Below are 21,839 nucleotides of genomic sequence, written 5' to 3'. Positions count from 1 at the left end.
TTTGCTATAGACACTAATGCTTTTTAGAAATTGTCTTGAGAAATCTACCATTATTCTTATAGAATTTAACTTATAAGTTGCTAGATGTGCTTCTCTAACAGCTTTAAGTATTCTCTCTTCTGAATTTCTGATACTTTCTATGATGTATGATTTAGGGGTTCCTCTCTGGTCATGGCTATTTGGGGTTCTATATACCTTATTTACCTGGATGTTGAATTTTGTCATTAGTTTTAAAAACTTTCCGCTATGATTTTGGTGAATAAAACTCTTATAGGTTTTGTGTCATCTTTAATCTTTCCTCATGTGGATTATTCTGAGTCATTTAGCAGCCATTGATTCCATTGTCCATGGTGTCTTGTGTTTTGGGTATCACTGAGCACATGTTCTGCTATTTCAACCTTGTTGATAGTTCTGACACATTCCTCACACTGGGCATTCTAGCTGTCCTTACTTTTGCTTTAACTTTATATGTCCTGGATTTCTCTTTGAATTTTTATAAAATAATTTGTAATTATTTTCTTAAGTAATTGTTACATCTTTTTAACTGCTTAATTTAATTATCTTATTCCCTTCCCTATCTCCAAAAATGGGAAACCCCATGTATAAATAAATTATATAAAGTAATTAAAAGAGTGAAATAAAAGAAACATAGAAGTAGAGAGGCAGAATTTCTGGAGAAAGAAATATGGCATTGACTTGGTTAGGGACACAGAATCAGACATCGCGAGATCCCTAGCTCCGTGAGTCGTGGGTCTGGCAGCAGTCCTGACTGTTAGGATCTGAGGGAAAAGACACTGGAGGGGGGCCAAAAGGGTTATTCTCCTGCTGTGCACCCAAACATCAGAGAGCTCACCGCTCACTGGATATCCTGCAACAGAAATGAAGAAGAGCAAAGCAAGAAGAACATGAACAACCACATACGACAAAAACACAAAAGTAAAGTGTCATGCCAGACCTATTTATGTTGCAGACAGAATTCAACTAATGTGTTCTTCCATGTGCGTTCTCCAGTGGAGAAACTTTGAATTACAGCAGTTGTGGGTAGCTGAGCTCCAGTTCTCAGCTCTCAGTGGTTGACACCCGGAGGTTAAATGTGTCCACCGGTGCTTGAGCTGGTTCCCCTTCTGTAATTTGTTTTCTTGCCTCCCAGTGAGTAAAGGGGTTTGGGAGTCTGGGCTAAGCCACTTCCCTTCAGTTCTCTGCTCACAGCACCAAAGCCTCTATCTGTACTCCGCAAAATCTCTAACCAGCCCACAAACCCAGCCGTACCTGGGGCTCACAGAGCTCATCAGCTTTTGTCTGACTGGGGCGCTGAGCTCTGTGTCAGGATATCCAGTGAGCTAGGAGCAGCATCTTAGCAACCACTGCTGTACATGGTTTCTTCCCTCCGGGGTTTCTTCCCTCCTGGTTTAAATCGTTTCGCAATATGGAGCATTGTGGAAGTGGGGTGTAAACACAGCCAAGATCAAGAACGGCCCCACTTCTTATTTTAGATATAGCTGATACCGCAATTCCTCTGGTAAGCTGCTCCTCCCAGTTGCCTTCCTTGTGTTCCTGTCTTTGTTAGCCGCTCGTTTCTGAGTACCTGTGCTTCTCTGTGCTTATCTTCTGATCGTCCTTCAAGCCCTGCTGCTTCCGGTCAGCCATGAAAGATCTCTCCTGTAATCTACTTTTAGATAGTTCTTGCCCACATGCTTTTAAAACTTTCTCCCCACGTCCTGAAATTTTATAAAGATGGCAATTGATGTGAATGTTGATGGAGCTGAGTCATACAGCAGACACTCGGGTGACCCTTAAATCTGGTAAATCCGATCTTTCTATTTTGGGAGAAGGTCTTAAATGATGTCTTTATAATATCCTTCCCCACCCCACTTATCTTTTTCTCTGCAAATGTTTTTAACGAGTTTATTTGCTTGACCATTTATTAAGCCTTTTCCCCCTGCTATGTCTTAGAAATGTTTTTGTCTTTTGTTCTAATTTTTCTCAACATTATTTTCCATCATTTTAATTATTTATTTTTATTTGTGCTATAAGGGGTTTGGTTTCTCCCTTATATGTTGAATATTCTTTTTTTTGCACAAATTTTATCTTTCATTTAGTTTTATGATGAAAATTTTAAATTTATGTGAAAACCTTATATCCTATTATGATTTTCATCATTTTCTAAATTCATTTTTTCTGTTTGGATTTTCATTTGTATCTATTATTTTATAGGCTTTTTTCAAATATCTGGTAATCCTTGATGGTCCCATCAAAGTCAGTAGACCCTAATATCTGATAGGAAGTTTCACAAACATGGGAATTACTTGTTGAATGATGAACCTGAAATTATTTTGTTCAAGGTGAGTAAAAGTTCTTCTAACAGAATTTTTGATTCTCTACTTTTCTGTAGGGGGAAAAATCCTCCAATCATGTATGCTCATTGAGTGAAAGACAGGAGGCATACAAGGGAGAGGCAGACAGCATTCAGCCGGAGCAGCTCTACCCAGAGCTCTAGCAATCAACTCTTCCTCAGGTGTCCAGGAGAATCCTTTATATTTGAGCTCAGCTGTTTAAGTTGTCTTTAATTCCAGTTCTCTGTGATTCAACATACGCAGAGAATAAATCAAAATTTTTCTGTAGAGCTCAAGTAAGGGCACCTGCCCAGCTGCATGTACTTGGGGCTATTCCAGCTACATGTTCCTGGAAATAGACTTCCAGCACCTCTTTTACTTTTGAGCCTATTTCAAACCCTGGCTTTTAGAGGTAACTTGAACCTCCAGTTTTTAACACTTGCTTGATTCTGCAGAACAAATTATGGTGCTCTTGATTAGTACCCCAGCTATTCATGTTTTCAAATGTTCATTTACATGCAGTCAGCTGTTATTCATCGTTATGTTTTCCATATTTCAAAATTAATATCTTAATGTGCAAGCATATTTCCTTTGTCTTCCAGTTCATATGTATTTTAAAATCACTTAATACCATTTTAGATATGCTTCTAGAGGGCTCAGAATGCATAGTATCAACATTTGTAGCTAAATATTCATTTACTTTCCAGTAATATGTTTTATACTTGTTTTACCTTATTGAAAATGTTCTTGAAAATCACCAATAACTATTTTTGTTATATCCAATTAAATCTTTTCAGTGACACTGACCTTTATGATCACATATCATTGTTTTCACTTGCTCCATTGATTCTGTGACCCAAGCTCCCCTCAGGCATCTCCCACCATCCAACAATTTCTCAGTCACAGATTGGCCCCTATGACATATTTATAGTCTAGTGTCCTTGCCTTCCTGTCAATCTTTAGTATTAACCAAAGACTCTTATGTTATTCAGTCCAAATCACAATTTTCATCTTTATCAAACTCATTTCTTGGATTTTTTCACTACTAATTGTACTATGATGATCTGTAAATCTGAATCTCCATCCTTGACTGATTTTCTGAGCTTCAGACACATACCTGTGCTAGATACTTCAATTCTGCTAAATATTACATGTTCCCAGAGCACCTAAAATTCAGGCTCGTACTGAATGTGCCATCTCTTATATCTCTTATACCCTGTCTTCTTTTTCATGAGTGATTTTCAGTAGATAACAGTGCTGTCTGCTTAACATTTGAAAAAAGTAAATTATTCAATATTTTCCCTTGCTTTCTTTCACTATCCTCACTGAATTATTTACAGTTTAATCTATAACTTATTTTTTATTTTTTACTTTGCTTTAAACCCATCTCTTCTGCTTTGCTTTTTAGGTTTGTCTGACAGTGTCCCTGTCCTTTCAAACCCATTTTAATCATTACATTTGGAATGAACTGTCAAAACTTTAATGCGGCAAATTTACTATCTTATCGTAATTATTTTAGTTCGACCTACTACTTAAAGTTGAATAGTGCATTTCCTAAGATAGCATGCAAGACTCATCATGACTAGCCATTACCTTTGCAGCTTCTCCTTCCACGTGCCTGTGATCTAACTCCGGGGAATAAAAACTATCTTGCGACTTTCTGTAAACTTGCTGCTCCTTTCTATTTAAATGAACTTATTTTGTGGATGTTATTTTCTATCTAGGGATAACCTCATACCTTTATTTCTCTAATTTCTCTTCATTCATTTACACTCGATATATCCTCCAGTTCTGCACTCTCGTCCCTCTTTTCCACAGGACAGAATGGCTGACAGATAGTGTCTTACTCACTAAGAGTACCCGAGGATTGAGTATAGCCCAGGGAAACAGCAGGCAAAAAGTAAACAAATAAATAAATAAAACTTTATTGAATCACCACATCATCTCACAAATAACTTTGTATTTTTTACCTATTTTATCTTTGATTTTATCTCTATATTTTTTCTCATACATACCTGCAAGTAGATTAATTCTGTTTTGTAACTGTAAATGTTTTCACGACCATGTTAACCCGTGATGAGATCGTAGCTTGAAGTAAAGTTTGGACAAGGTTGGTTCCCTTTGGCAGCTTCTGCTCTCAGAGACCCTCAGGCTCTTTAGTTTCTCCATTAATTAAATGAGAAAATTGTATTAGATAATACGTTACGCTGTTCTAACAATACTTTATCTAATGTTTGAAAAAATGTGTTCTGGAAGCTTATAAGCAAATAGACCTACGTATATCAGGAGTGATTGCAGATTTGTCTTTCCCCAGAAGAACTAAAAGATAGGAATGTGGGCCCAGGAGATACGAGAATCAGGCTGACATCCTAAGTCTGACCTCATTATTTATGAATGTGCCTCTAACCATGATTTCATGATACAGAGACACAAGTGAAACTATTCTTTTCCTTATACCTGTTACTAGCTTTGAGATTTTAACAAAGGACTGTTCCAATATCATTATTTTTTTATTCAGATAAATGGTAGGTAAAATTTCAATTTAGTAGAAATAATCATATTTCGTTACATGAGAAATCATAAGGTAAAATGTGGGACCAATGTTTACTTCCAAACTGAAACAATTTCAGTAATTTATATGAGTCACCATGACAAGTTTTCTCCTGTGACCAATTCACAACTTAACTCTGCTGCAATCTATTAGAGAGAAAAACAATCTCCAAGGGTTTTAATTCTTCCTGCACATTCTTAATTGCTTCCAGCTGGGGCCAAGCTGATTCTGGATGAACCTGTACATAGCATCAAAGAGAAAAAGAAGAATTGCAATTTTCTTCAAATATAAAAATATAATCTTAATATACATTTAGCAAATTTAGCAGGACTATACCAACTTTTTAAAAGCAGCTGGTAACCAAAAAGGAATTTCAAGCACTATTTACTCACTCATTTTTATAACATTGATGATGTTCTTGTCCTTTTCCAAGCAGAAATATATAAAATGACTTACTTCAGCATCTAGTGAACATACTCATCATTCACAAGCGATTTTTCAAATGTAATAAAGCACAAAATGTTTTCAACAAGTTTCTATTTTGTATTTTGACATATCAAAGGGTTCAAAGCCAATACAGCAATGTCTACATTTTACATTATAAATGTCTTTTCTATCTCTGTATCTTCAATTGTTTTGGAAGCTTATTTACTTTTAGTGTATTTGCATGTGCAACTAATATATGTGCGTGTGAATGCATGTGTGTGTGTGTATGTGTGTGTGTCTGTATGTGTTAGGGGTGAAACCTCTCAAAATTTGGTAATGTTTCTAATAAAAATATGGGTAGGAAGAAAATGTGATTATCAGTGTATGGCAATTTCCACATGATAGTAATAGTTTCCACTGTTATTATTTGTTACTGATTCATTTCCTAGGTTTCCTTATAATTGACATTTCATATGTTGTCTTAAAACAGCAAAAATCCATCCTATTAAAGTTCTGAAGGTCAGAAGTCCAAAATCCCTGAGCCAGTGAAGTCACATTCTCTCTGAAGGCTCTGGAGTACAGTCCTTCCTTGCCTCTTCCTTTTTCTGCTGGATTCATGTGTTCTCTCACTTGTGGATGTGTAACTGCAGTGTCTGTTCCTCTTTTCTCATGGCCTTTCCCTGTAGTTCATGGCCTATCATCGGTGTCTTGTAAGGACATTTGTAACTGGAACTAGAACCAACCTGAGTAATCCAAAAAAAGTTCCTTAAAAAAAAAATCTTTAACTTAATTACATATGTAAAGCCTTTTAACTTCCAAATAAAGTCTCATTAAAAAGTTCTGGGGATTAAGATGTGGATACATCTTTTGAGGAGGGTGATCATTCAAACCACTACATCAGGTTGACAGCCTAAAGTATAAGGGTACAGAAAAATATTTGTCAGGAGAATATTTTAATTTCTTTTTTACTGGCAACCAAATTTTCAATGAATATCCTTACATGAGAGAAGTCATGGACAGTTCCTTGATTTATCAGGAAAATCTCAACTAAAAAAAATGTACCTTACTGTTGTTTATCTTCCATTTCTCTGAAGCACTTAGTGTCTTAAAACTACTTAACAATGTCTTCCCCTCCTTTTTGACTCTTCTATGGCTTTCTCTTTGCTTTACTCTTCTTAATTTATCTTTCCATGGTTTTTGCTCATAGACCTTGAAGAGGTCTTCTTTTCTAGAGAGAAAAATTTAATTAGCATCTCAAAGAAAGAAAAGGGTTAAGAATGACCTGAAATGCATATGTCCAGTGAGAGTGAATAAGACAGAGAGGAATTCATAGAGACACGACTTGATAGAGTAGAGGTTATAAAATGCATTGATAACTTCTAGTTTGAAAATTATATGAGGCAAAAAGACAGATTTATGTTAGAGGAGTTATGTGAGTACGGAGGAATGATGGCAAGGGAAGTCAAGTAAAAAGAATCATTTCATAATACTTTTCAGATGAGCTAAAATTTGAAATTAATTGAAAAGTTATTAAATTAATATTTTTTCCACTCTCACTGGCAAGTTTATACAAAGAACTTTACAGCTTTTTTAAACATGCATTGAATGCTTACTATGTACCAGCTCCTTCTCAATATGGTGGATTTGTTATAAGTCCAGAGAAGCCACTGTATTCTATCCCAGATATGTGTGTGGTTACCCAAGTCCACAAACTCCCCTTCCCAGTTTTACACAATAGCAAATATATGGCATGTGATAAAAGAGTTAAAATTGAAACAACTATATAAAGAATTCTAAACTGAGTTTTGTAAAAGTCAAATTATACTAAATGGAGACTATACTCAAATAGCCCAGGATGCTTGAAATTGCACCAATGTCAGATCTGTAGCTTTTCTCTTTTAGAACAGCTTTTCTTCACAGTGTGATTTTGATAAAGATTATGTGGCAATAACAATGCTTGGAGAATCAATAAATAGACCTCAATAACAGAATGTAAGATGGAGGTACAGAAGAATGCTTTCATTAGTTCAGACAGTATTACTTGTCATAGAGGTTAGATAAAAACATTCAGAATTTATTGAAGCTTTAACAATACAAAGCATTTCTAAGCAGTTCTAATTCACATTCCAAATTTTTATTAAAGGGCTAGGTACTTTCAACATCATTCATAAGTCTACATTTTACTTCAGGTGACATGCACATAAAAGCAGACATTTTATCAAGAGCTAAAAATTTCAGATCAATGATTGGTATTTTTTATTACTGTTTTTCTCTGTTCCTTGAATTCTTCTTCTGGCTTCGTCATGGCGCTCGCTCATCTGACTGGCATGTCTGCAAAAGAAAACAAAGAATTTCTAGTAAAGTCTGTTCTTATGTTCTTTAAGTCTTCTATACTGGGCTCTTTTCTATGTATTCAATCAAGTTTCTCCTAAATTCTGTAAGGATAAATGTAAATGTTGTGTATTCTAAGTCATAGTTTTCATTAAACACACTTGCTGTTTCTTTGCTATCTGTGCAGGAACACATGATTAAGACTCATCAAAAGTGAGCTCTGCTGCAAAATGAATTTTGAGTTCATTTCACATCATAGCAACCCAGTGTGCCTTACCCCTTCCTTTCTGCTCAGAAAAGTTAGAAAACTTTGACTGGTGGTATTTGTTACCATGTTCTCCAGGAACTTATTGGACAATTCCCGTTGAAGAAGGGTCCTGATAAGAGTTTCCTATTAGTAGGACACAGTTGCTTTTGCTCAAAACTTGTAGAAGATGTATGTTCCTATATTTTCTTCCACTATGACCCTATCAAGAAATCTGCATATCATTTCCCCTTACTATGGGCCACTATTATATTACCGGAAAATGCATTTCCTTTTTAACATGAGAAATACATGGAAGATAATGATTATATAAAGAGCTTTAGATAGACCACTGGTTGACAATAAATAAATAGAAGCACAATTTAAATTTTTGGAAATATATTTATTTCAAATGAAGTTAAAAATATTGCATAATTTTCCATTTCTATATGGCTCATTGGAATCTCAATACTGTATTGTCTGCTAGAGAATACACTTCTTTAGTTCTTTGTAAGATTCAGAGCTATTTCAGGATCTCTGTTACAAGGCAGAGGCTGAATCATTCACATTCTTTCTGAAACTTGAATTGGCTCAAGGCCAACTCATTCAGGGGAATTTCCATTAATCTCATTTTACTTTTATCTTTGCAAACTGCCATGAATTATCTTAACAGAATATCTGCTGCACAGCAGTACGGTGAGATTTACTTTTACTTGAATAACTCATTTGAAAGCAAATATAAGTACAATGATATCTTCTCTATGAGTGGTTTAGATCTTCAGCTCCAGACTCAGTCCTGAGCTGGACTTATTCTAGAAATTGGTAGTTATGTGACCTTCATAAATTTATATGATCTTCCTCATTGGTTAATTTTCTCATTTCTAAAATGAAAATGTGGAAGTTTATAATTTTACAAGATTATAGCATTTTGATCATTGAGTAAATTTGTGTACATGGAGTCCTTAAGAAAAATGCTTGGCACAGTGCACAGATAGAAATTAACTGACTAATATTGAAAATCTAGTCTATAAGGATATCAGTTTTCTGAGAGGATTGTTCTTTACTCCCTGACAAAACAATTACTTTTTTTTTTATACTTACAAGCAGCTAGTCAGAATACATGAATAAACGAATGAAATAAATCAAATCACTAGAAATAGTTGAACAGAGAACCTCATTTTAGTTGAAATAGCCTGCCCACAACTAGAATAGGGACCTTCAGAAGATACTGGAGCAGTAATATTGACTTATCTAAAGCAAGCACATTTTTAAAATATTTTAGAGGGGAAAACAAAGCTTTTCAAATAGAAGTGATTTTTAATAGTTAAATGATAAAAATCTGAAAGAAAGTACATATTATTTGGCTAATATTTCCCCGGGAGTTCTCTTGACCTACCTTTCCTGCCCATTTCGCTGTAACTAGGTTATTCAGGCAGACAGCTAGCATATGATAAATGTGTACTATGTGTAACTTACTATTTGTAGAACTAACTGAATAAAGATAAAAGACTTTTTAAAAAATGTAATCAGCTGTTTCTCAGATGTTTTGCAGTCCTAAGTTTGAAATATTAATTAATAAGTTAAAGAGCTAAGCTTTACTTCTATTCCTGCACAAGCACAAGCGCAGTATATTTCTGGAAATGTATAAAGGACTTTTCAAAAATAAATAATTTAATTTTGTTTATAATATGTGCCTTTTCCGTTTTGTGAAATTTACCAGTAAATGCATTGTCACCTATTTCAATAAGGTTTTTTTTTTTTTTTTTTTTAGTTCTAGAGGTACATAGAGTAGCTCCAGTTCTCAGAATAGCAAAAGAAGAGAAATGGCATACTGGCATAAAGGTAACTAAAGAAGCTTCAGCAAAGAGAGTTTAGATATTTAGAATTTATAAAATTGACTAGAGAATTAATTACTACATCATTAGAATAATTTTGGAAATCATACAAGCAACTACCCACCTAAAATACCACACCCTTTCCTTTGAAAAGACTATGCCACTGAATGTGTTGTATTGTATTTACATTATTTTCCAAGAGTTTTATCAGTTTGATCTGAGTAGAAATATCCTAATATATACATGAATACAAAATTTAATGTAAATGAGGGAACTATAACTGAAATAAAGATTTTTTAAGGTCCTTGTATATTCATAGAAATCTGCACAACTAAGAGGAATGTTTATTGGACACAAATTATAAGATAGATAGATGAGAAAACATTGAATGAAATACTAGATTATATTTGGAACATTATTTATACCCAGGAATCATTTCCATATTCTGTTCCTTGTGTTTAAATTAGTAGTTTTAGACAAATATGAAAATATTTAAAATAAAATTAATATATTGTGGGTAAATCAATGAATGAAACATTTCCGTAAAATTGTGTATCCTCAGCTTTGGAAAGAGTTTAGAAAAACATAAAATACTGAAAAAAATTTACTCTTCCACTTTTTATAGTGTTGGAAACACATCTTGAACCAAAATATACCTATGGAATTATTAGATTCATTTCAAAAGTCTTCCAGTTTCAAAGAAGCTGATCCTCTATCCCTCTTACTCCTTTTACCTGAAATAATTATTTAATTTCTTACTCATCTCAGATCATATTTAGATCAGGGAGTTCTCTTCAAGGAAGAATGGCTTTTATGCCCAGATCTATCCTTTTGTTCTTTATCTTAGACTCACCTAAACTTACAACATATGAAAATCACTAGGGTAGGATATATTATGGCATGCATATTTAATTTTTAAAAAATTTACATGATATTCAAATAATGGCTAGTAATTTCAAATAAAATGGCTAGTAATATGGTTTTTGTCTTTCCAGTGAAAATTTATATTCTAATCTCCACAGAACTGTAGGGCTTCCTAATTATAGTATGATAATTATAGTATGACATCCTGTTATATCTTCTGCTTAGTAGATTCCAGTTGCATCATTTTAGTTCATTCTGTTCATATAACTGAAAACATTAATAAGTTCTTTATGTGCTCGCCACAAGTAGCTATATGTTGTCAAGTCTTTTAAAAAGCAGTAGGTGGATACACCTGAGACCATAATATTAAGTGAAGTAAATAAGATACATGAGCTTACATATCTCATGGTTTCTCTTTTATGAGAAACCTGAAGTACAAATAAGTTAAATAGGAAATAGGGACATGCAAGTTTTGCAAAAGGGTAGGGACCCAAGAGATGGAAGGAGGAGGGAAAGGGATTAAAAAAGAATTGTACTGTGTTATGTACGTGTACCAGCTCCCCATGGTGATTGTAATCATTGTGTACTGTACACACGTACTAATGAAAAACAGAAAAGACCACATGTCTACATTTTGTTTAGGTTTCCAGCTTTGAGTCTTAATTTAGCAAAAGAAAAAATAGTCTTTGTTCCATTGCAAGTACAATTCAGAGTTATTTAAAAGATAATATGTATGAGCTTCCCAGTCTGGAAAATACTCCTCAAAACAGAAAGAGGGAATAGAAAGTCATATACCAAATTTCTCTAAATATTTCTCCTAAAACTACTTAATGGAATAGTAGAGATTCATCCAGATAGTTTAGTTTAACTGATATAGTAATTCTTCCAATACATATAGACAACAGATGATGATTCATTCCTATCGCAAATGGAAGACTTCATTTTCTGAGCATGGAGTCTCATTTAAGAACAAGTGAACCAACCATGTGTCTGTGTCACTAAGGACTCCTCGTAAGGACTTGTAGGAGAGGACCTAAAGCTTTTGTAGTTACCTTCTAATGGAATGTCACCTTCTATAATGAGATTTTTTTCCTTCTAATATTCAAGTGTTTGAAGTGCTCACAAGTTTTTTCTCTTTCAATGAATGGAGTAATAAATAGAATAATGGCAAATATCTCTTTTTAGTATACACACACACACACACACACACACACACACACTACAATTCTAGGTGTGGAAGAAATTGGCAACTAGGAAACACAAGGGGTTCAACACAAAATTTCTCAAGAAATTTGTTCCCTGTAACGAAACATCAGGGAAAGGTAGAGCTTGACAAAGCAAAAGTGTAGATCATACTCATTACCTTCTGGCCATCACTACAGAAAACGCCTCCCCACCTTCAGTCTGTGTCATTTGTTAATTTGATCACTAGTGTTTTCATCTTTAGTCTCTCTTGCTATTCTCTGAAGCAGCAGGTCCAGATATTTCACCTTCCACGCTTTAAGCCATCTTTCCCCTCAGCAGTAGGACAGTGTTGTGAAAGGACTAGGACTTTTGGATCTGTTGAGTGTTACACAAAATTTTCCCAAAATGGTGTCTGAAGAGACCGTATGAGGAGTCTGGACCCGTGCCTCAATTTGCCTGTGATGAGCAGCCACTGCCACTCTCTACACTGTGCTGTTGAGAAAAATAAAAGGAATGTTGAAGCTTTCACCAGCTATAAACAGTAAGGAGCCACCCAATTCACTGCAGTGTCAGCAAAGGCCTCGTGGGAAAGAGGAACGAGGTGTTCCTTCCCTTTCCAGCCGATTGGTAACAGTGGGACTTAGCGAGGAACCTAAATTCTCACCCTCACTCAGACACAGTGTTCAGTGCACTCACTGCTTCTGCCAGCGGAGCCTCATATGCAAGTGAACTTCAACTCTGACATGACAAAATTTTGACAGTCTTCCTCCTGCACTAGTTGGTATCAGAGGAAGACTCTGTAACACACTATTTAGTGAAAATTTATAGTCTCCTGACATAATCTTCCCGAGTGTTCATGACTCAATGAAAAAAGTCACTCATTTCATCATGAACTAGAAACACTCCATTTGAATAACAAAATCCAATCAACAGATGCCAACACGGAGATGACACAGATGTTAGAATTATTTCACAAAGATTTTAAAGCATGAATCATAAAAATGCTTCAACAAGCAATTAGTAACATGATTAAAACAAGTGATTAGATAAAAAATGAAATATGGTAACTGTGGAAGGTAAAATCAAAAATAAAACAGCATTTAACTCAATCAACAAAAATGAAACCATCCTAAACCTATCAAAACATATACATGATTTTGTATGGTAATTTGTAAATTATGAAATGCTCATGAAAGAGGTGAAAGTAGGTCTACACAAGTAAAAGGATATAACTTGTTTATTTATTGGAAGATTTAAACGCTAACATTAATTCTTTCCAAATTGTATCGATATAAGTATGCACACATATACACACACTTGAGCTTAGCCAAAAGACCAAGAAGTGATACCTACAGATAGAGTGTTTTGTGTTGTTTCAATATCCCTGGCAAGATTTTTGTAGAAATAGGTAAGATTATTTTAAAATTTAGTTAGGAAGGTAAATAAACTAGAATTGCTAAAATAATGTTGAAAATGGAGAGTAAAAGTGATAGGGATAGGAAAATGGTAGAAAAGTGGTAAGAATTATCATTCAAGACATATCATGTAGCTGTAGTAACCAAGGTTATGTACTACTAGCAAAGAGTCACAGCATAGATCAGTGGATCAGAATGAAGGATGAAGAAATGGCCCTCATACAAAAACTCATTTTTCTTTACAAAGGTTGAAAAGCAACTTAAAGGATGAAGCTTCTTCACAAAAAGATGACAAAAGAATTGGATGGCCATAGTTAAAACAACTTACATACATAAACATTCATAAATATGCCTTTACCAAATTTTAAAACTTATAAAAAATTCATTTAAAAGGAATCACATGGTGAATTATTAAATGTAGCAAGTGAAAAAACTTTAAAAGATAACCTAGGTAAAATCTGAGACTGTAGGGCTCTGAAAATTTTTTATATATAAACACAAAGTTATGATTCAAAGGAGAAAAAAAGGATTAGTTGGATTTCATTAAAATTAAGATATTTATTTTACAAAACTGTTCAATAGCATAAAAATATAAGCTATAGGCTGTAGGAGAATATTTGCAAACTACAGATTTGTCAACGAACTTACATCTAAAATGTACAAAGAACTCTCAAATTTCTACCATAGAACTAAACATAACAATTAGAAAGTGAGTAGAAAATCATAAAGCTGTATGTCCACAAAAAGCATATTTAGATGGAAAATAAGCACATAAAAAGATATTTGGCAACACTGGCTATTATAGAAAATGTAAATTAAGATAACCATGAGATATTATCACAACTGTTTCAGGTCTAAAATAGAAAATATAGATAAGACCAATACCCTCAAGCTGTGGAAAACTTGTATCTCAGAAGTTACTATTGATAATGTAAAATGGAACAGTCCTAGAAAATATTTGACAATATATCCTTAAAAATTAAACATATATTCTCCATAGAATCCAGTAATTTCACTCTTGAGCATTTATTCCAGAAAGGTGAAAATTAAGTATGTGAGGCAATTTATACATGAATGTACACAACAACTTTTTTTCTAATAGCCAAAAATGTAAAGCAAAAGTTCTTCAAAAGGTAAATGGTTAAACATACAGCACTATATCCATAACATGGAATACTACTCAGTAACAATAAAGGAACAAACTATTGATACAAAAAAAATTTTATTCATCTCAAGGGTATTGTACCTCACAGGGGAAAAAATTGAACAGAATAGAACAAGCCAATCTCAAACCCTAATTGCTAACAGAAGAGTGTTTGTCAGGGACTAGGGGTAATAGGTTGCTTGGACAGTTAATGTGGGCCTTTGGAAGGGTATCACTAAGGAGGATTTTGTGATGATGGAATGGTTTTGTGTCTTGATTGTTGTGATCTTTATATGGCAGAACATGGGGTGGGTCCACTGATACTCACACTCATGTTTGCCAGTTCCTAAGACCTGCCATTTTATTATAATTTTGTTAGACGTAGACATTTGAAGAAACTAGATAAAGGATATAGCAAAACCCTTAGTACTGCCTGTGTAACTTTCTCTGAATCCATAGTTACTTCATACTGAAAAAAAAGTTGTAAGCATATAGTAGGAAATAAACATTTTTTAAAGGAGGAGAGGTTTAGTTACTTCACTGTTTGTAGGAGTTTCAGTCCATGATGGGCTGGCTGCAAAGGCAGGTGGCATGGCAGAGGAGAAAGTCCATGGCAGGCAGGTAGGCAGGCAGGAGGTGTCAAGCAGCAGCAGCCAGAAATAAACATTTTTAGGAAGTACTTTACAAATTAGTTTGTCTTTAAGAGTCAATATATAGTATATTAATTATGATTATCATAACTATAATAAAGAAATTGTTTCTAGTGAAGAAAAATTATTTTAACTGACTGCACATGTCTAAAACTTTTTGATCAGATAAAATAAATCAATTGAGTCTTCTGTATGTAGAAACCTATACATGCCACAAAGACAGCAGTAGTTCAGTGGGCAAGTCCTTCCTTGCTTGGTTTAGAAATTGTATAAGGAAATAACCCAAGCTTAAGAAATGTCACTATTTGTTCATTTAGTTAACAGAAATGAATGAAGAATGGTAAAAAAGAAAATTTTTTAAAAAGTTTGTTTAGTTTAAAATAGATACCAGATAAAAGACCACTTAAAAGGATTTCGTGATCTAGACTTAGGAAACAAAATGGGAGAACCCTTTGAAGACCATAAAAACGTAAATACATATGTGATAGCTATCCACAGTGTAGTCACTCAGACAATCCTCTTTTCAGCAAGTGAAACTTAGGTTATTTAAAAATAATATTCAGTGCTTCCTGAACAAATTTATTTTTTAACCTTGTCATTTTTGGGATAAAATAATATCGGTTCTTGTGTATTCTTCTTTCTTTTTCCTATATAAAAAGGATAGAAGATTTTCTTCTATGGCTTTCAAAACCATTTTGCTTAGTGTCTCCATTTAGGTAAAAAAGCTACATGTAAAAATTTTATATCTTGCTTATAAAGGAGAGTTACAGCTACACAATGACACAACTGTATAATCACTTTACAAACTTAGATACAAGATGAACCTCAAATTTGAGGTTAACTGCAATTTGAGTATAGGTATTATTTAAATTAAAATGCTTTAATTTCTTAAACTGTATTTGGGATCACAATATTTTACATATTTCATGCATTTGTATAGATTAAATAAACAGACAAAATATACAGCCTTTGCATATGGTACTGTAGAAAACTTACATTTATTTTAAAGTCCCTTTTATAACTATATTTTTAGAATAGTTATAGGTTACAGCAAAGCTGAGCAGAATGTACAGGCATTTCCTGTATCATCTCTGCATACCACATGCACTACCTCCACATTTAGCAACACTCCTCAGCATACTACTATATCTGCTAAAATTAATAACCTAAATTGATGTCTCACTGTCAAAGTTGCTAGCTTATAGTAGCATTTAAAAATGTATCACAGTTATCCATCATTAGCATGTAGAATGATTTCACAGCCATAAAATTCTGTGCTGAATGTTCATCTCTCTCCTTGCACTAACTGCTGGTAAATATTAATGTTTTATCTGTCTGTGCTTCTGCTTTTGCAAGAAACCCATATCGTTCGACTCAAGCGATACATATGCTTTTCAGGATGGCTTCTTTCACTCATTACTAGGCATTTATATTGCCTTCGTGTTTTTCATGGCTTGATAGTTCTTATCTTTTGGGTGGTGAATATTTCATTTTCTGCATGTGTCACTGTTTTCTTTCCCTTTATCTTATGAAAGACATCTTGGTTGCTTCTAAGTTTGGGAAATTATAAATAGAGCTGCTAACAATATCTGTGAATAGAATTATGTATGGGTTCAAGTTTCCAGCTACACTGAGTGAATATTGTCTTGGGATTGGGACATGGGGTGGTAAGAATGTGTTATTTTTGTAAAAAATTGCCAAATGTCTTCTGAGAAACTGCACCATCTTCATTTCTACCAACAACGAATGATAATTCCAATTGTTCATGTTTTAGGCAGGATTTTATGCCATCAGTGTCTTCAATTTTAGCCATTCTAATTGGCATATAATGATATGTTCTTGTTTTAATTTGCAATTTCCAAGTGACATGATCTGAAGTATCTTTACATATATTTATTTGTCATTTATACAACTTCCTCTGTGGACTGTCCCTTGTCATCATTTGCCTAGTTTTCCATTGTTTAGTTCATTTTCTTATTGTTGAGTTTGATCAAGTGCTTGTTTGTTTGTTTGTGATTATGAAACTATGGGGCAAAAAGAACACTGGAGCATTGTTGTGGGAATGTAAACTAGTATGGTCACTGTGGAAATCACCATGGAGATTTCTCAAAAACCTAAAACTAGATATTCTATTGATCCCAGGTATTCCCCTCCTAGGTATCTTTCCCCAAAAGTTAAAGAGATCAAATTATAGAGATAGATGCATACCCATGTTTATAATTGCACAACTCATAATAGCTAAATCTTACAAGCAGCCTATGTATCCACCTGTAGATAAATGGATAAAGAAAATGTAGTGTTTACCAACAATGGAGTACTACTCTGCCATAAAGAAAGATAAATAAATAGTTTCTAAAAAAAAATGGAGATACCTTGATTTCATTATGTTAAGTGAAATCACACATACAAGCTTAAATATTTCATGGTTTCTCTTATATGAGAAAATTAAATTATAAATAAAGAGAAAAATAAAACATAGATAATAGGAAGTATAGATTATTCTTAAATGGGGAAGGGAATTAAGAGATGAGGGAGTGGGGAGGGAGGAGGAGGAATGGATTTTAAAAAAAGAATTAAGGTATGTTATGTGTCTGTATCAAGTTCCCATAACAAATTTGAACATTATGTATGGCAACATGTACTAATAAAAATTTTAAAAAGTAATAGTACTAAAAAGTGCATTTCTTTATCAGAGATGTCATTTGTAAGTAAGAACAATAGGACTGACTTCAAGATGGACTATACAGGGGCTGGGGATTTAGCTCAGCTGCACAGCACCTGCCTGGCAAGTACAAGGTCATGAGTTCGATTCCTGATATTGGAACAAAAAAAAAATCCCCCCCCCAAAAAAAAGATGGAATATAGAGGTACAGTAACCAAGACAATTAAATCTTGGTGAGAGAATAGAGTAATAGATCAATGGAGATCCATGAAATAGATACATATACATACAGTAGACTGATTTATTTTTTAGGAACAGGTGTAATAAAAATGAGGACAGATAGCCTTTCTGATAAATGCCACTGGAACAACAAACTACTCACATGCAAAAAAAAAAAATGCCTGTGAAGAGATTTTAAACCCTTCACAAAACTTGGCTCAAAATGTATCACAGAGTTAAACACAAAATTAAAAGCTATAAAATTTCTATAAACCTACATAAGAAAATCCTATTTGTGAGCTAATGTCTTTTAAGATGTAATATTGAATGTATAGTCCATGAAATAAATGATCGATGACACTTTTATAAAAATAAATATTTTCTCTGCCAAAGACAATGTCAGTGAATAAACAGATCATATCCTGGGAAAAATCCTTGTGAAATGTGTGTCTGACAGAGGATTATTATCCTTATCATACAAAACATCTTCAAACTCCACAATAAGAAAACAAATGACTTAACCAAGCTCTTACATATTTGAGTATCTTCTTGGAAAAGGGGAATAAAATATGAGTCAAAATACCCAGAACAGCAGAAAGAATTGAAATCTCAAGATTTATAAGCCACATTTATAAAAAGATGCAAATGTAGTAATATCTCCATTTCTGTACATGTTTAATTACCTCTCTCTATGTAAACCTACAAGTGATATTGTAGGCGGGGTGGAGATTTAACATTCCCATTGCATGTTAATTATTCTCTATTTTTCTAATTGCAAGGGATAAAAAATAAGTGAAAAAATATGCATTCTGATTTATTATAAAATTAAATTCATTATAAAGTTCACCACAACTGGGAGGTCCTGTTCTGTAGATTTCATCCTTCTAATACATTTTATATTAGTAAGAATAATGGTGAAAAAGACCTTTTGACACCATAAGATATACATTACCACAACCGTTGCAATGTCTGTGTCACATATATGCCTGATTAAAATTGAAATTGAATTTAAAAACACATTTATACTAAAAAATAAACAAATGTCTGTGATACTTTATTTTAAGAGAAAAGTATTCTCCATGCTCTCCTCTAAGTTTATTTAAATTACTTTAAAAAGTGTTTAAACTTTGCATCTTTGCTAAAACCTTGTCTCTGATTCAAGAATCCATTTCTCCATCGTGGCCGTTAACACAAACTGTGTGGCCGGTAGTTCCAGGTGTCTGGTGAGCCCGAGCAATGGAAATCACTGGTCATCTGGTCGCTCACCATTTTTTGAATCACAATACACATTTGCTTCCAGTCACAGGCAGCGGGCATCCCCAGAGCTCCAGCTTACTTGTATCTGTCTTTCTCTTCTTCTGAAATAGATTGAAAATGAGAAGATCGCTACACACTGTTAAATTATGTCTACAGCTCAGACTGTCCTTTTCTGGCAAAGAAATTTCCACCAGTTATATGATCCTACAGTGCTTCTTAAAAAGATCCAGTGGATAAAGATTAAAGACCAAAATTAACATGTCATTTATAACTTTCAGTGAGGAAGCTGTCACTTGTGTTTTAAGTATTTTTAATGTACATTACCTGTTTCTTAACACTAACTTTAGAACAGCAGTTTTTATTGTGGGGGTACAGATAAGCACAGCTGAAAGTGTAATCCACGGGAAGGAAGAAAGAATAAGTCTCTATTAAATGAGCTGAAATGCTGAACAGGAAAAAATTTCTCCTCTTACTTATGAATAATTAATCAAGAAATCCATCAGTGTCACATTTATTCATATAATAATTCATTCAACAAACATATATTGTTTCTACTAGTCTCCATGGAATTTTCTCTTAAGATTAAAATCCAGTGAGCAACCCACAGGACTGTGATACATATTCTTGATCTCACAAGAGAAAGTGGGCTGACAGGCAGAAACTGAAGGAAGAAACCTACTCTCTGAGTTCTGTGAAGTCTGTTTTCCACCAGCTTCCTTTCCTTCCATACCTCCTGCCTCTAGTCTCCAAATGCCATTGTGTGGCTACAAAAGTCTGTACCATTTCACAGATCTGGACATTAGAATTCCAGTAATTTCAAACACGGGGAATGGTAATCAGCAAAGAACAAAAGTTCTCAGAGGTTATGACTCTCTCATATGAATCTATGTTAAACTAGGACTTCAGGGTGAGGTAATCTGGACATCAAAAGTTTTATTCAACAAAAGCAAAAGAAAAAATATGTTTAATAATTACTGTGGTCAAAATATTGGATATATTTAATACTACAAGTATTGAAAGTATTTTCAGGGGCTGGGAATTTAGCTTAGCAGCAAAAGCGCCTGCCTGGCAAGCGCAAGGTCGTGAGTTCAGTTCCCGGTACCGGAGAAAAACAAAAAAAAAAAAGAAAGTACTTTCACTATGAACACACACACGCACACACACATATATATACACATACACACCATATTTTATATATGTATATGTGTGTGTGTTTGTGTGTGTATATATATATATATATATAAAATATATATGGATGTGGTGTATACATAAAATATAAATATATATGTGTGTATATATGTGTATATATATATATATAAAATCATCCAAAAAGGTACAGTGAAACTGAACTTAAACCTATTTATGAGCACAAAGCTCACAAAATGATAGCATGATGAAGATCACTCCTAGTTGATGTCTTGTATTTAAGAACATTCTGGCATTTGCTTATGGGAACCCAATTCAACAGAACCAAATCATAAAAGAAGGGTAAAACTACTGTGAAAGCAAGGTTAAGTTTTAAAGATATAATTTAAATGATATGTAAGTGACTTTTACAATTCAACCGTTTGAGGTTTCTCCATGTTTTCCTTTCTGCATTAAGCAAATTTAGCAAGGAACACAAGGCTGCGTATTTTGCCAGGGCCCTGATTCTGCACAGCCTTCTCCTTTTCACTGGATCTGTGATGTTTTCTTAGGACACTAGAGGCGGAGGTGAGAACTCAGTCCTGAAAAGGAGCAGAAAGTGTTAATTCTAAAGCTAATACCAAAATGTTGTCTATACACATTTAACAATCAGAAATGAGAGTTTATTGTGATCCAGATTGTTTCTCTTTTCCATAATACTGACTACATAGTGTCCATATTGTTATACTGTGATGTGTTTACAGATACTTGCTTGGATGCACAACAGGAAAAATATAGAGAAATGCAAATCATTATTTTTGTTTTTTTATCGGATGTCAACCCTTACTTATGTAAAAATAAAAATACGTTCCTTTTGGACCATGCAATTTTTTTCCTATGCTTTCCAACACTGAGATTCTTTTATGTTGATCTTTCTCCATAGAATTGGTTTTAGTGTGTGTATTGATTTTCGTGACAAGCAGAATATGTTTTATCATATTAATTTGAAATCTTTTCCATTTCTGTAGAGTTAATATTGTTTCTCTGATCTATTACATTCTTTTAGATTTTGCCCAAGGTCACACTGCAGATCTACCAGCCACAGTTATGTCATGTAAGCCAGTGCATTTTCTTTGGGCTATAAAGTCACAACTGAGATGGCAAAGAGATTGGAACGCAACTGTTCTCCACTTGGTTTTGATTAGAGCCGTCGACTTTTCTTCCTTTTGGTTGGTTGAAGCAAATAATTATTAAGCTTACCTGAATTTCTTCTGCTTGTTTAATTCACTTACAAATGACAACTCATCCTAGTATTTTCATAAAATAGTAAAATATAGTGTTTCAAAACACTTAGAAGATATACAAGTGAGAGAAATATTTTGGTCACTAACTTCAGTTCAAATAAAATTGACATGGCTATGAAAACTTGAATGTCTTTTACTGCTCTGTTTTTAGCAACTCAAAAATTGTTACAATTTTTTTATATTGTAGAAAAAAGGTAAAAAAATCATAAAATGATAATAGGAGAATAACAATAGTTAACACATTGCATATTGTTTTCTTTAAGGTAGTTACTCAGAGTACAAGATATGGGCATA

At 33.8% G+C, this 21,839-nt stretch overlaps 1 long non-coding RNA gene across 2 annotated transcripts; it reads left to right on the top strand.

The window, feature by feature from the left end:
- Window positions 1–1,454: 1,454 nt before the first annotated feature.
- LOC106147872 lies at window positions 1,455–21,607 on the top strand. Of its 2 annotated transcripts, none has more exons than XR_001232877.1 (3): window positions 1,455–1,519; window positions 2,215–2,342; window positions 21,308–21,607. It is a non-coding gene; the product is annotated as an uncharacterized LOC106147872 (long non-coding RNA). The 2 variants fall into 2 exon arrangements; XR_001232878.1 differs by lacking the exon at window positions 1,455–1,519 and adding an exon at window positions 1,557–1,638.
- The last annotated feature ends 232 nt before the right edge of the window (window positions 21,608–21,839 follow it).

The sequence above is a fragment of the Chinchilla lanigera genome, unplaced genomic scaffold, assembly GCF_000276665.1.
Source record: "Chinchilla lanigera isolate Chin_1 unplaced genomic scaffold, ChiLan1.0 scaffold00011, whole genome shotgun sequence".
Classification (NCBI taxonomy): Eukaryota; Metazoa; Chordata; class Mammalia; order Rodentia; family Chinchillidae; genus Chinchilla; species Chinchilla lanigera.
Note: the sequence above shows the minus strand (reverse complement) of the source record. Positions and strands in the feature narration are given on the sequence as shown.